At 39.8% G+C, this 16,898-nt stretch overlaps 1 protein-coding gene across 16 annotated transcripts in view; it reads left to right on the top strand.

The window, feature by feature from the left end:
- The window catches only part of LOC309637538 (uncharacterized protein), a 136,236-nt gene that overhangs the window by 23,555 nt on the left and 95,783 nt on the right, over positions 1-16,898 (top strand). For 15 of the 16 annotated variants that reach the window (XR_014250597.1, XR_014250598.1, XR_014250599.1 and 12 more), the window contains one exon: positions 7,052-7,146. The gene's annotated coding sequence lies outside the window, so the exon portion shown is untranslated. Of the gene's footprint in view, positions 1-1,902; positions 1,920-7,051; positions 7,147-16,898 lie in introns of those variants that run through there. The other variant, XR_014250610.1, reaches the window with a different exon arrangement.

The following is a 16,898-nucleotide window of genomic DNA, read 5'->3' as shown; positions in this document are numbered from 1 at the left end:
CTTTAGTTTCCTCTTTTTGTCTTTCATGCCATTGATATTTTTGGAGCCCAAGCTCCAGTTGCCAAACGTCCCTTAATTTGGAACTCTCTGATTCTTTCCTTATGATGAGATTCAACATTTTTGGATGGAATACTATGTACTTCTCAGTGCATCCCGTCAGGGACACGTGATATCGGTGTGCGCAATTATTGGCAGTGTTCACTTTGATCACTTGGTTAATATGGTGCCTGCTGTATAATTAATAAGGAATTCACATGAGATCACGTAAATGTCCTGTTTTCCAGCAGCCTTCTACACTGTGGTGGTTATTGTCTGAATCAGTTATTCCTCTGGTGATTATAAAATGGTGATTTTTCTATTTCTATCATTTCTTCTTACATTTTTGAGTTGGTATTATTCTATCTTTTAAAAAAACCTTTCCCTCTATGCAACATTTATTTTTTATTTTTAGTAACAATAGGGACTTGTGGATTTTTAAAAATTTAATGTGTTATAATCCCTTCTTGTTTTTATGCATTTTTAAAATTTATTTATTTTTATTTATTTTTATGGCTATGTTGGGTCTTCGTTTCTGTGCGAGGGCTTTCTCTAGTTGTGGCAAGCGGGGGCCACTCTTCGTTGCAGTGCGCGGGCCTCTCACTATCACAGCCTCTCTTGTCGCGGAGCACAGGCTCCACATGCACAGGCTCAGTAATTGTGGCTCACGGGCCCAGTTGCTCCGCGGCATGTGGGATCTTCCCAGACCTGGGCTCGAACCCGTGTCCCCTGCATTGGCAGGCAGATTCTCAACCACTGCGCCACCAGGGAAGCCCTGTTTTTATGCATTTTGATGCTTATATTGTCTGAAGTTTGGCCAGAGAAAGTTCCTTCACACCACCTCCTCTGTCCTTTTGAGATAGCTACATCAGTTTTTGAGAGTGTTCTTAATGTCTGGCAGAAGATATTCCAGACTGACCTTGTACTTTCTCTGCCTCAGCCCTGGAATCAGCCATTTCTCCAAAGGGCGCTGATTCTTTTTCATGAAGGATGGTATTTAGAAACCAAGGCATAGGTGGTGGGTGTACTCATTACTATTGGTATGACACTGCTTCCATGCTATCAGAGCCAGGGAATACATCTATGTATATACGTGCACATACACACATATACCCACACGTACCTGTAGTTATTTCTACATCTGTCTATACATATTAAAAGCTATGAGTTCACAGTTCACACTGATGGCTCCAGTTCCAATCAAATAGCCCAGGACTCATTCTATCCTTCTCCCTTTCCATATTTGCAACTCCATTCCTCAACAATGAGAAACCATATGGAGGATAAAATTTAATTCTGCAAACATTGTGTTATATGCATAGAATGGAATTGTACTCAGTAATAAACAGAAATGAACTAATGCTCAACATGGATTAATGGATGAATCAAAAAAATTACATTACAGCAGAAACTAACACAACATTGTAAAGCAATTATATTCCAATAAAGATGTTAAAAGAAATTACATTGAGCAAAAGAATCAGACACATATACAAAATAGATACACATAATGTATATTCCATTTACACGAAGTCCAAGAACAAGCAAAACTAATCTATGGTGATAGAAATCAGAAAGTGGTTGCTTCTGGAGCGGGTGGGAGGAGTGGCTGGAAAGGAACACAAGGGGATTTTCTGGGGTGATAGAAACATTCTAGATCTTGTTCTGAGTGGTGTGTACACAGATGTATTCAACTGTCAAAATTAATTGAACTGAACACTTTATATCTGTACATTTTATTGTATGTAAATTCCTTCATTAAAAAAGGAAGATACATCTAGAGAATGAATGTTCACAATTCCCATTTCCCTCTTTTCCTCCCAGTTCAGCCACCTAACCCCCCCTGCCCTGGCTCTGAGGTCTTCATCACCAGTCTGTCTGCGGTATGGGAGTCCCCATCATACACCATCAGGGATAAACAAGATTTGAGAGAAAGAAGAGGTAACAGTGGACAGACTGAAAATGAGAAAGCTGGACAACACCAAGGGCAGGGCAACCCTCGTGCACACACGGTGGTCACGTGGGGGGACACAGCCATTTGGCAGAGGAGTGGAAATCAAATCAATCCTGTGGGTCAGTGACAGTCACTGACACTTAATGAGCCCTTACTATACGCCAGGCATTGTTCTAAGCACCTTACACAGGTTAACTCATTTATTCCTCACACCACCCACACAAAGTACTATTGCCCTTGTTCCCATTATATGAATGAAGAAACTGAGGCACAGAGAGGTTAAATGGCTTGCCCTAGGCCAGGCAGCTAGTGATGGAGAGGTAAGTCCACACAGGTGGATCTGGCCCCAGAGATGACCCTCAACCACCATGGCACCTGCTTCTGTGTCAAGCTCTCCTGGGTGTGTTTCCCAGAGAAATTCTCCCACAGGTCCCTAAGAGGCTGTGCTTGATGACGACGAGGAGCTCAGGTGGTTGGTGGAGTTGGGAGCTGGGGGGTGGTCATCACTGGCGAAGCAGAAAGAAAAAATAAGGTGGATGATGGGAATTCCCTGGCGGTCCAGTGGTTAGGACTCCATGCTTTCATTGCTGAGGGCCCAGGTTCAATCCCTGGTTGGGGAACTAAGATCCCACAAACTGCGAGGCCAAATAATAATAATAATAATAATAATAATAATAATAATAAGGTAGAGGTAAAAGGCAGAATAGAATAGAAGTCAGTGATTGGAAGCGGCCAATTAGCTATGTGGTAACAGAGAAGGGAGGGAGAAAGAGAGATACAAAGGGAGGGAGGGAGAAATGGGGTGCAGGGGGGGAGAGAAGAGGAAGAAGAAGAGAAGGAGGGGGAGGGAGAAGGGGGAGAAAAGCAAAATATATTCTTCTCCAGTCTACCCAATGAATATGAATGTATCTTTCTGGGGAATATGTCTATAAAATAAACTGGTAATTTGTCAAATAAAAAAAAAAAAAGGAAGATACAAAAATATGCAAAATGCTCTTGAACAAATGAAAAGATTAAATTTCATTCATAGTAAGAGGATGCAAATTAAAACTGCACTGAGATACCACTTTCATTTATCTAAATGGCAAAAATTCAAAACCTTGACAGACACACTATTGGTGAGCCCATGAGAAAATAAGCAATAATATCTAAAAATATCTAAATATCTAAAAATAGCTATATTTCCTCTCTGCCCCATTCTGGGTATTTATCCTGAATATATAGTCTAATGCTAAATTTCCATATATACTTGGGTCTGTTTCTGGACTTCCTATTTTTTCTGCTAGTCTGTCTATATTATGCTCCAATACCGTACAGCTATAATTATAGAGGTTTTATAGTATGTTTCAATGCTATTAGAGCTAGTCTTCCCTCCTTGCCTTTATTTTTCAGTTTTTCTACCTATTCTTGTGCACTTTATTTTTAAAAATGTATATGAAGTTTAGAATCAACTTGTCTAGTGCCAGAAACAAAAACTCATTAGTATTTTTTTTGGAATTGCATTACATTTATAATTTAGGGATAGGTGACATCTTTATGATGGGTGATACTTCCCAAAAGCAAGGAATGTCTTTCCATGAAGTATACTTTTACATGTTTCAGGAATGCTCATATGGGATTTCCTCATATAACTTTTACACATTTCTTGTTAATATCTAAATATTTTATCTTTGTTGTTGTTGCTATTGTAAATGGGGTTTTGTTTTTGTTACCCCTTTTAGCTGGTCATTGTTTGTGTATATGTACCTGTTGATTTCTGTAGCTTAATTTTATATCCTGCTATATTATTGAACTGCTTTTTTTGTTTAAGTTAGTTTTATCTTTGGACCACTTGGCTTTTGCAAGTATAATATCATGTCATCTGCAAATATAGTTTTACTTCTCAGTTTCCAATTTTTATAATTCAAGTTGCTTCCTCCTATCTAATTGCATTGGCTGTAACTCAAATATGGTGTTAAACATGTAGTAGTAGAGATAGTTGGCATCCTTGCCATATACCTGACTTTAGTGGGAATGTCTCTAGTGTTTCCCAATTAAATAGAAAGCTGGCTTTTGGACTTAGGTATTTTTTAAATTGCGTTAAGGAAATACCCATCTTCCTATTTTATTTAGTATTGGAATGAGTGCTGAATTTTATCAAAAGCCTTTTCAGCATTTATTGAAAACAATCATACAAATGTTCTTCTTATATTAATATGGTGAATTATATTAAAGGATTTCTTAATATCAAACCATTCTTGCACTCCTCATATAAATTCCACTCCATCATGCTATTGGATCCTGTTTGCTAATGTTTTATTTAGGTTTTTTTTTTTTTTTGCATCAATATTCATGAGACTGATCTTTAAGTTTATGTGTATATGCTATATTTATTAGGTTTAAGTAGGAATGTTAATCTTGCTTTGTACAAAAGTTAAACATTTCTGTTTTCTATGCTCTGAAATAATTCACATAGCATTGCAATTACTCCAATTTTCAATATTTGGTAGAATTCCTCTCTGAAACTATCTGAGCATGATGATTTTTTTATGGGGTAGTTCTTTAAAATGTCCTTAAAAATTTTAATGGAAATATGTCTGCTTAAGAATTTTCTTTCTACTGGGGTCAATTTTGTAAAATTGTATTCCTAGAAAGTTATCCATTTTATCTAAGTTTTCAAATTTGTGTAGGATTGTGCAATGTAGTCTTCCATGATTTTTAAAATTTCCTTCATGTTAAGACATTTCTCACTTTCCTTTTCTCTATATTCATGCTTTTTTTCTTTACGTTAGCCAGTGTGCCTCTCACCCCCAAGGAACCATTTTAATCTATTAATTAGTTCTCTTATTTTTCTGGGATTTTAATTTCTGCTTTAATATGTATTACTGCTTTCCTTAAGTTATTTGGTTGACTTTGTTTTTCTAGCTTTTTGAGTTGGAGTGTCATTCACTTGTTTTCCTTCATTTATCTTTATGGATATAAGTATCTGAGGTTATGAATTTCTCTTTGATCACTGCTCTAATGTCTGCCATAAATTCTCATATATAGTGCTTTATTTTTTGTAAGAAATACTCCTGTTGTGGTTTTTATTTCCACTTTCACCTGACTTTTTTTTAAATTAATTATTTAATTAATTTATTTATTTTTGGCTGCGTTGGGTCTTTGTTACTGCACGCGGGCTTTCTCTAGCTGTGGAGAGCGGGGGCTGCTCTTCGTTGCGGTGCACAGCTTCTTATTGCAGTGGCTTCTCTTGATGCAGAGCACGGGCTCTAGGTGCGCAGGCTTCGGTAGTTGTGGCACATGGGCTCAGTAGTTGTGGCACATGGGCTCAGTAGTTGTGGCTCGTGGGCTCTAGAGTGCAGGCTCAGTAGTTGTGGAACACGGGCTTAGCTGCTCCGCGGCATGTGGGATCTTCTGGACCACGGCTCGAATCCGTGTCCCCTGCATTGGCAGGCGGATTCTTAACCACTGCGCCACCAGGGAAGCCCCACCTGACTGTTTTTTAATAGAGATTGTTTTAATTTTCACCTGTAAAGGCCTTTAAAATATTTCATCATTTCACTGTATTGTGATAAGAATTATAAAGTCCTCATCAGTTAAAATTTTTTTCTCCCAAAATATTAAAGTAAAATTAACATGGGGAAGATGAGATATGTTCACCTGGTAGTGTCTTGTTGCCCCTGGCATACAACCACACAAACCTGACAGCATGTTTAGTAATTTTTGGTCATATTTTTAAAGGGTAGAATCAGTTCTTCTCGTAGGTATTCAAGTATTATTTTCTTATCAGTATAATGATAGTATTTGATTAAAGTAGTCTGGATACATCAAACCATATTGGTTCACTAGACTATCAACCTAAAATTATGTATATGCTCTCAGTTCTCCTATGGTTCAAAAATTTTATGATAATTAAATTCCTCCCTTTTTTTTCAGTCCCCTGGAAATTATTTGATTTCATGCAATCTTTGTTTTACTGTATGCTCAAGGTTACCTAATAGGTTATCAGCCTGCATTAAGAGCAAGGTGATGGCTGTAATCACCACAACCTAGTAAAGATCTAACAGTTAATAAGTGTTCAAGAAATAATTTTTAAATTGATGAGAGAGTAAATGAATATTTATTTATATAGATTATAACATCAATTATGATTACATATAGAACATATAGATTATATGTTAATATATGCATATGTTACATGATATATTACATATGAATATAATATATAGAACATATAGATTATAATTCACTTACTTTTGCAAAATAACATCACTCTGATAGATCTTCAAGTAGTTCAGTATGGATGTTTTCATCTTAGTACTAATACCCCTTTTGTGTCATACTTATCTAAGGTTAATGGGTTGTGCTTTATAGCTTAAGTACAGTGTGTTGGAAATTGCATTTTCAAGGGTGAGTGTCAGAAGACCTAGAGTTTCCCAGGCTAATGGAAAGGAAATAATTCCTCTGGCTGTCTTAAAATAATAAATCATACAGTCTTTCAGTTGATGGTACAAAAAAAAAAAAAAAAAGAACTCTTGAAAGGATTGATGATGGAAAGGATGGCTTTACAAGTCACTGAGTCTTTTCCTTAGGTGAGGGTCTCTAGACGGAATGTGCAATGGAGTACAGCTTTAATAAGCAAAACTCTGAGAGTTGTGTGGTTGTCTGTTACATTTGGTAGCCTCCAGGGAACCATGCCTCCTGGTGTGAAAGTTCCAGGGCTAAACCTTAGAAGCCTTGTCAACGTCTGCTTTTCATTCTTGGAACCAGCCACCATGCTGTAACAGCCCAAGCCACATGCAGAAGCCACACTGAGGAGTAACAAGGCACTCCAGCGGTGAGCCACCTTGGATGTGTCACCCTAGTTCAGCCCCTAAATCAAGGGTGAGAAAACTATGGCTTTCAGCCAAAAGTGGCCTGCCATCTGATTCTGTAAATAAAGTTTTACTGGAACACAGCCATGCCCATTTGTTTATATATTATCTATGACTGCTTTCTCACTACAATGGCAGAGTAGAATAGCCATGACAGAGACCTTATGACCCACAAAGCCTAAAATATTTACTATTTGACCCTTTATAGCAAAGTTTGCTGACTGCTGCCTTAGATGACTGCACCCTCATCTGCCATCATGTGAAGCAGAAGAACTGCCTGGCTGAATGAAACCAACCCACATGGTGAGTGATAATCTAATTGTTGCCGTCTTAAATCATTAAGTTTTGGGATGGTTTGTTATACATCAACAACTGAAACAAACTGTAAAATCTAATATCTGTATTTTATAAGCTTGATGATTTCATGGTTTAAATTTTTCTTTTCTTTTCTCTTAACTTCCAGTAAGCTCTGTTGAAATTTTTCCTATGTGTCTTAGCTACATGTCACTGAAACTTCTCTCTCCAAGGTGAAGACATTCTTTGTTCCTAAATCCACTAGATGTCTTTGAGTCTTCATCTCATTTGACTCTTGGTCAGCATTTGACACTCCTGACCACCTCTTTGTTCTTGAAACATCTTCTCCCTTTTATTCATTTAAATCATAATCTCCTAATTTTCTTTTGCCTTTCAAGAAGTTTCTTGTCAATTTCTTTTGCGGAGGGTGGGAGGGGAAAGGCGGGTGCTGATCTTCTGCCTAACCTTTAATGTTCAAGTCCTCAGGATTCTCTCTTAGATTTCATTTGACATTCAACTAATATATATTGAGCCTACTGTATGCCAGACATTATTCTAGGTACTTGGGATACATTAGCAAACAAAACAAACAAAACTCCCTTCCCTTGGAGACATTTTTAAGTGTACACATAATAAAATAAATCAGTACAAAACTAGATGTTAATAAGTGCTTTAGAAAAAATAAACAGAACAGGGGCGTAGGGAGTATGGGGTAGGGGGAGGTGGGAATTTAAAGAAAGAATAGATCCGAATAGGCATTTCTGAGATTATGATATTGGAGCAAAGCCTTAAAAAAGGGAAAGGAACCGACCTGTGGGTATCTAGAAAAGCATCCCTCTAATAATTAATGATGTTGAGCATCTTTTCATGTGCCTCTTGGCCATCTGTATGTCTTCTTTGGAGAAATGTCTATTTAGGTCTTCCACCCATTTTTTGATTGGGTTGTTCGTTTTTTTGATATTGAGCTGCATGAGCTATTTGTATATTTTGGAGGTTAATCCTTTGTCCGTTGATTCATTTGCAAATATTTTCTCCCATTCTGAGGGTTGTCTTTTCGTCTTGTTTATGGTTTCCTTTGCTGCGCAAAAGCTCTTAAGTTTCATTAGGTCCCATTGGTTTTTGTTTGTTTTTATTTCCATTACTCTAGAATGTGGGTCAAAAAAGATCTTGCTGTGATTTATGTGAAAGAGTATTCTTCCTATGTTTTCCTCTAAGAGTTTTATAGATTCTGGTCTCACATTTAGGTCTTTAATCCATTTTGAGTTTTTTCTTTTTTTTTTTTGGCTGCGTTGGGTCTTCATTGCTGCGTGCAGGCTTTCTCTAGTTGCGGCAAGTGGGAGCTACTGTTGGTTGAGGTGCGCGGGCTTCTCATTGCGGTGGCTTCTCTTGTTGCAGAGCACAGGCTCTAGGTGCGCGGGCTTCAGTGGTTGCGGCACATGGGCTCAGTAGTTGTGGCTTGCGGGCTCTATAGTGCAGGCTCAGTAGTTGTGGCACACGGGCTTAGTTGCTCCATGGCATGTGGGATCTTCCCGGACCAGGGCTCGAACCCATGTCCCCTGCATTGGCAGGCGGATTCTTAACCACTGCGCCACCAGGGAAGTCCCTTGAGTTTATTTTTGTGTATGGTGTTAGGGAGTGTTCTAATTTCATTCTTTTACATGTAGCTGTCCAGTTTTCCCAGCACCACTTATTGAAGAGACTGACTTTTCTCCATTGTATATTCTTGCCTCCTTTGTCATAGATTAGTTGACCATAGGTGCATGGGTTTATCTCTGGACTTTTATCCTGTTCCATTGATCTATATTTCTGTTTTTGTGCCAGTACCATACTGTCTTGATTATTGTAGCTTTGTAGTATAGTTTGAAGTCAGGGAGCCTGATCAAAACTACAATGAGGTATCACCTCACACTGGTCAGAATGGCCATCACCAAAAAATCTGCACACAACAAATGCTGGAGAGGGTGTGGAGAAAAGGGAACCCTCTTGCACTGTTGGTGGGAAAGTAGATTGATACAGCCACTATGGAGAACAGTATGGAGGTTCCTTAAAAAACTAAAAATAGAACTACCATACGACCCAGCGATCCCACTACTGGGCATATACCCTGAGAAAACCATAATTCAAAAAGAGTCATGTACCAAAATGTTCACTGCAGCTCTATTTACAATAGCCAGGACATGGAAGCAACCTAAGTGTCCATCATTGGATGAATGGATAAAGAAGATGTGGCACATATATACAATGGAATATTACTCAGCCATAAAAAGAAATGAAATGGAGGTATTTGTAATGAGATGGATGGAGTTAGAGTGTGTCATACAGAGTGAAGTAAGTCAGAAAGAGAAAAACAAATACAGTATGCTAACACATATATATGGAATCTAAGGAAAAAAAAAAAAAAAGGTCATGAAGAACCTAGTGGCAAGATGGGAATAAAGACACAGACCTACTAAAGAATGGACTTGAGGATATGGGGAGGGGGAGGGGTGAGATGTGACAGGGTGAGAGAGTGTCATGGACATATATATACTACCAAATGTAAAATAGATAGCTAGTGGGAAGCAGCCGCATAGCACAGGGAGATCAGCTCGGTGCTTTGTGACCACCTAGAGGGGTGGGATAGGGAGAGTGGGAGGGAGGGAGATGCAAGAGGGAAGAGATATGGGAACATATGTATATGTATAACTGATTCACTTTGTTATAAAGCAGAAACTAACACACCATTGTAAAGCAGTTATACTTCAATAAAGATGTTAAAAAAAAAAAAAGAGCTACAGTTCAGCTGCTAAAAAAAAAAAACAAACTAAATATAGAATTACCATATGACCCAGCAGTCCCACTACTGGACATATACCCAGAGAAAGCCATAACTCAAAAAGACACATGCACCCCAGTGTTCATTGTGGCACTATTTACAGTAGCCAGGTCATGGAAGCAACCTAAATGCCCATAGACAGAGCAATGGATAAAGAAGATGTGGTACATATATACAATGGAATATTACTCAGCCATAAAAAGGAATGAAATGGGGTCATTTGTAGAGACCTGGATGGACCTAGAGACTGTCATACAGAGTGAAGTAAGCCAGAAAGAGAAAAACAAATATCATATATTAACACATATATGTGGAATCTAGAAAAATGGTACAGATGAACCTGTTTGCAAGGCAGAAATAGAGACACAGACATAGAGAACAAACGTTTGGACACCAAAGGGGGAAAAGGGGGTGGGATGAATTGGGAAATTGGGATTGACATATATACACTAATATGTATAAAATAGATAACTAATGAGAACCTGCTGTATAGCACAGGGAACTGCACTTTGCTGTACAGTAGAAACTAACACAACATTGTAAAACAAGTATACCCCAATTAAAAAAAAAAAAAAATAGGACAAGTGAAAAGCATCCCAGGCAGAGAGTGCAGAAGTGCAAAAACCCTAAGGCAAGGAGTGAGCCTGGGCTGTCTGAGGACAGGAAGAATGCCCCCGGTGGTGGGATGCAGTGAACCCTAGGATATGAGGTCAGAGAAACAATGTCCAGATCCTGTAGTCCTTGTAAGCCATTGTCAAGACTTGGTCTTTTCTCAGGGAGATGGGGGTGGTCTTTGGGGAGTTTTGAGGAAAAGAATCAAGTCATCAAAAGGACCACTCTTGCTGCTGAGTTGAAAAAGAATGGAGGTGGCCGGAATGGCAGCAGGCTCTGGGAGAGAGGCAGACAGAAAAAGGTGCCAGCAGAAAGCAAGAGGAGTAATTCTCTCCTCTAACTGGACACACTTTTCTTGGACAATCTGAGGTACTCATGCTGTCCTGGTTCTAATGATCATTCATGGGCTGATGTTCCCAAGTCTATTTTTTTCCAGCCCAAATCTCTCTCCTGAGTCTCAGACTCACAAATCCAAAACCTACTGGTCATCTCCTCTTTGTGTTTTGTGGGTGCCTCAGGCTCTGCTTTTTCATCTAAAACCTTTGTCTCCTCTGGTGCTCCCTGGATTTCACTACTGAAGCCATGCAGCCATGCCTTCTTATTAAGCCTTTGTCTTTAAGAGGCCACTGCTAACATATGTTAGTGGACAATCTGTGGTGGCACATAAATGCTTTGGGTTCCATTAACACATCGTTATGGTTTAGTTTATCAGATTTTCTGCCTATAGCACTGGCTTGAAGAATTGGACGTAGAATAAGTAGGTTTTAACTGGGGCAAGAGGATGAAATGCTGCCTTAGATGACAGTTCAAGGCAGGGTGCTATAGTGGTAGGGCACTGAATACCCAGAGGATAGGGGATCGGAATTAGAGTGGATTCCTTACATTTTGCAGTTTTGACCAATAGGCGCATTGCCATTGGGTAAGAAATTCTGAATTTGTCACTTTTGTTACAAATAGTAAACTTACCATGTAGCCAGAATACAAGAGTGAAGACTCCACAGATATTATAGAATTTTAATATGTGAATTCGATTTTCTTCCATCTCTCTTGGGAATTTTTTTGTCTACTCCCCATTATAATTTTAGAATTTAGTATTCATTCTTTTGACTTTAAGCAAAGGCGTTATGGAAAATATTTTATTAGAAGGGTGTGTGATTCCTTTTTCTATGATCTTTTTTTAAAATATATAATTTGTGTGTAAAGGAACTTCAGAAATATCTTAATCTTTTTTGTTTAACTCTTATAAGTGGTTTTTAGAAAGTAATAATTTATACAAGGCAAATACATTTTCCCAGATTATTTTTTTCCATATCACACTTGTATGTGGGAAAGAATCTTGTAAAAATCATTAGCGTGAAACTAGGCCAGTGAGGGCTATTATTTTTTATTAAAAAATCAACTTCAAAATGAATGTTTAAATGCAAGCTTAACATAGTTAAAAATGCAATTAAGTCTCACTCCTTGACACTTGAGAGCTCTTTTTATTTATTTATCATAGTCAACAAATATTTTTCAAAGGCTTGCTCTGTACCAGGCAGTATGTTTGTGCTAGGGGTAGCGGGTAAGCAAAACAGAGAAGGAACTCGCCACCATGGAGCTTACTTCCACTGGGGGAGGGAGACAAAAAAATAGTACAAGATAATTACTGCTTGTAGTAAATGCTAGGAAGGAAATAAACAAAGCATGGAGGAAGAGAGACAGACAGACTTGGGGATGCTACCTAAGGAGGGTCTCTCTGAGAAGGTGAATTTGAGTTGAGGCTTGAAGGATGAGGCCGAGTCCACTGGGAGAACTGGGAAGCGCCTTGGAGGGAGGGACCAGCAGGAGCAAAGGCCTAGAGGCAGGACAGGCTCAAGGTTCAAGAAAGAGAAAGGAGGCCAAAGTGACCAAGAATGGCAGAGGCGGAAAGAGGGGCAGGAGCCAGATTGTGCAGGATGTTATAGGCCTTGGTAAGGAATTTGAATTTTATTCTGAGTGTAGTAGGAAGACAATGAAGGATTTATGCAAAGGAATGATGTGGCCAGGTGCTGTTCTTTGCTTTTTAAAAAATTGTGGCAAAATATACGTAACATAAAATTTACCATCATAACCATTTTTTAAGTGTACAATTCAGTAGCATTAAGTGTATTCGTGATGTTGTACAACCATCACCACTGTCCATTTCCAGAACTCTTCGTCATCCCAAACAGAAACTCTGGATCCAGTAAACAGTTACTACAGGCTGCCTTATATGGGAATCATTTTCTGTTCCTTTAAATTTTGCATGCCCGTGATGACTTTTCTTAGAAAGTCTCCCTAGGGAGAAGTCTTTCCGCCCAGGGAAAGCTATCATGGTGACTCCAGCAGTTCTGTCCCTAACCCTTATTATCCTCACACCTGTAATGCAGACTGGAGCTCACTGAAGTGCAGGCTAGTGCTTCTGGTTGGGGGCGAGTAGGAAGTAGCAGCTGGGTTTTAGACCAGTTCCGAGCGAATGATCTTCCTCGTCTCAAAAACCGGCCACGCCACTTTGGAAAATAGTTTGGCAATTTTTCAAAAAGTTAAACATAAAACTACCGTGTGCCCAGCAGTTCTCCTCCTATGCGTCTACTCGGGAGAAATGCAAACATGTATCCACACAAAGAATCCCACCTAAGTGTTCAGAGAAACTTTGTTCATAATAGTCCCAAACTAGAAACAACCCACTGTCCATCAACTGACCAATGTATAAACACAATGTGGCCGGTGCATGCGACAGAATACTTTTCAGCCCCCAAAAGGAACAAACTACGGACACAGGCTATGTCAGAACCTCAGAAACATGATGCTAAGTGAAAGAAGCCACACACAGGCAAGCACATATTGTATGAACATGAAATAACCAGAAAAGGCAAATTTATAGACAGAAACTAGATTAGTGGTTGTCTGAGGTTAGGACTGGGAACAGAGATCACCTGTAAGTGGGCATGAGGGAGCTTCTTAGGGGAGATGAAACTATACTTAAACTGACTGATGATGATAGTTGCACCACTTGGTAAAGTTACTAAAAATCATTGAATTATACACTGAATGCGAGTGAATTTTATGCTGTGTAAAACGTACGTGATCAGCAGCTTGGATAGGGTCTGGTACTCAATGCTCACTGGAAGACAAAAGGTTCACCTGGACCAATATTGAAACCTTTTAATTGAGCAGAATGGGAAGGACAGTCTGTCCTAACATTGCTGATACGCCTTGCTTTATCTGTGACAATTCTATTTTGAATGGCTCTCAGTCTCTCTATTTTAAAGGGAATTAAAAAGTCTCTAAAGCCTTTTTAAAAAGCCATAATTACCTAAGGTTTTCCCTATAACTGTGCAATTCTTATTTCCTTCAGCTTTTCCTACTAGGACTTCGGATCTGAAATAATTTCTGTTCCCTGAACTGTTATGTCTGTTCCCAAGTAAACTGGTTGTATCAAAGATTACTACTGAATATTTCATTTTTGGTGGCTTTGAGGAATTTGAGGAATTTGTTTTTTAAATTCTCAGAGAAGCTTTTGGTCCTCAAATGGCTGAAAGTTTCTGATCAAGATAACTTCACAAGATAACTTGGCCAGTGTTTGTTCAAATCCTGTGCTTGGCTGTTTTTGGAAAAATATCTTCAAATTAACTTTTGTTTACAGGGTATGGTTAGGAAAAGAATAACTATGTTATAAACATCCTTTTGAAAAGTAGCAATTTAGGAAGAACCTAAGAATCAGGACCTGTGGCGTGACCCTGGGTAAGTCTGATTACCTTTGTTTTCCCTCTTTTCTCATCTTGTTCCCTGGGGACAGTATGTACCTTAAAGACAGCAACATATAGAAACACCTAGAACAGTGACCACCAGCTAGGAAGCACTCCATAGGTGTTTTCTTTATTCCCATGGAAAATGACCATCGGTAGTAGTTTGTATGGTATTTCTGTGGATGTTTTTCTTTTTGCACGATCATTTCCTTTCAAGAAGCAGAATGAAAACCATTGTATATCTTGGCTTTTGAAAGAACAAAGCCATCATCACCATCTACATTATCATCATCGACAACAAACACTTGTAAATGCAGGGTGGTGTTGTGGTTAAAAGAGTGGGAGCTGGGTCAGCCTACCTGGGTGTGAATACCGGCTCTGCGTTACCAGCTCAAGTGACCTTGAACAAGTCTCTTAACTTCCCTCGGCCTTGTTTTCATTAATCAATTGGGACTCATACTGGTACCTTTGTCATAGGACAGAGATTAAATGATAGAATATGTGAAAAGCACAACACTGTAAAAATGGGGCCAAACGATGACTCTTAGTAACTGTAGATGCTTAGACTCTGTAGGAGAGACCATCCCCATTCTTGACCGGCCAGCAATCTCTGTTTGCACTTGAATGCTAAATTTTATGTGACTTTAATCAGTTTAGAGTTGCTAAGAACTCACATTTCCTTACTGGGAAATAGAAATTGCTACTGTAGATTTAGTGAAAGGCAGAGACGTGTACTGTCTGGCTCTTCCCTCCTTTGGATTTAAGGAGGTGTGTACAGTAGGTGAGTCCAAGGAAAAGGTCTGAATTGGGCAGTGTTCATGTCTTTGGACCGCCTCTTAGCAGTAGTCTCTCACTTCCCCTCATCAAATTTGAAGCCTCTTCTCTGAATGTCTAGGGTCTTCATGTTGCCTCCTGTGGGAGATTGAAAAACGTGGCAAAGATATTTGACAGCTACTCTCATGAAAAGGTAGAGACTGTTTGTCCACACCTTGAGTCTGGGCTGGTCTAGGCGCTTGCACTGACCAACAGAATGTACCAGAAGTGACTGTATGCAAGTTTAGGAGCCTTAAGAGGCCTTTCGTCTTCTGCCTTTGCCTCTTGGAACCCTGCCCTGCAACCACCATGCTATGAAGAATCCCAGAGTGAGAGATCATGAGAGGAGAGAGGCCCAGGACATTCCCTTGCTGAGCCCACTGGAGTCCAGCGCTAGCTGACCCCCCTGCTGACTGCAGCCATGGGAGTGAGCTTAGGTGAGACCTGTATGAGCCACAGAGGTGTGAGAAATACTAAACCATTGTTTTAAGCCACCAATTTTAGGGTGGTTTGTTACACAAGGAGTGTATAACTAATACTCCTGCAAACTTCCCAAGACGTCACCTCTACCCCACCCCACATGCCCCACGCACACTCACGAGCGTCTCTCTGACTTGCTGGGCTAAATCAGTGATGCTTTGCTGTGACCCCATCCCTGTCTTAACCCCACATTAAAACTTTCCTCTAATGTGTCCTGGCCTTTAGGAGCCTTGCGGTCAGTTAATGGGTTTGAAAGCAAACTCATACTGTAATTCATACTGAGACCCTAGGAACTGATATTTGCTTAATGTTTTACCTTGCTTTTTTTTAAAAATTAGGTTATTTATTTATTTTTAAAAATTTATTTATTTACTTATTTATTTTTGGCTGCCTTGGGTCTTCGTTGCTGCATGCGGGCTTTCTCTAGTTGCCGCGAGCGGGGGCTGCTCTTCGTTGTGGTGCGTGGGCTTCTCATTGCGGTGGCTTCTCTTGTTGCGGAGCACAGGCTCTAGGCGCGTGGGCTTCAGTAGTTGTGGCATGTGGGCTTAGTAGTTGTGGCTTACGGGCTTAGTTGCTCTGCGGTATGTGGGATCCTCCCGGACCAGGGCTCAAGCCCGTGTCCCCTGCATTGGCAGGCGGATTCTTAACCACTGTGCCACCAGGGAAGCCCCTGTTTTACCTTGCTTTAACCCACAGGAGTAGCTCCTTGCAATGAAGAAATTTAAGACCTGAGGCAGGTGAGGTCCTGGGAAAGATCCCTCTCGTAAATGGCTGACTCCTTGTCCTAGAGGTAGAACATTTAGGTATATGAAAACTAAGTAAGGCGCCTCCCACCTCTGAACTCTTTTCACCTGCTTCTAACATTGCACTTCTTTTGAGTAGGACAGTGGTTTAAAATACCCATTCTTGGGTCCTGCCCACCGAGATACTGAGATTCTGATTCATTGGGTCTAGGTGTGGTCTAGGTGTCTGTATTTTCATTGATGTTTAGTGACTCTGAAAATCACACACACACACACACACACACACACACACACACACACACACACACACACACACACACACGGAGAGAATTCAGCCTAGTTCAGCTGAGGAATGAATGGGTACCAGTGGAAGCAGCCTGGTGTTCACATCACATAGTAACATGGCAGAGGTAAATGGGGTTAACTTTATAATGTGTAACTATCCTTTGCTATTGATTGAGGAAGGGAATTATGCCACCCAGTCTCATCACTCAGAAATCTTGATCTTTTAGAATGTAGGATGGAAAGGGGGCTTTGAGAGATGATCTGATC

This window comes from Balaenoptera physalus, assembly GCF_965194825.1.
Source record: "Balaenoptera physalus genome assembly, chromosome: 11".
Lineage (NCBI taxonomy): Eukaryota > Metazoa > Chordata > Mammalia > Artiodactyla > Balaenopteridae > Balaenoptera > Balaenoptera physalus.
Note: the sequence above shows the minus strand (reverse complement) of the source record. Positions and strands in the feature narration are given on the sequence as shown.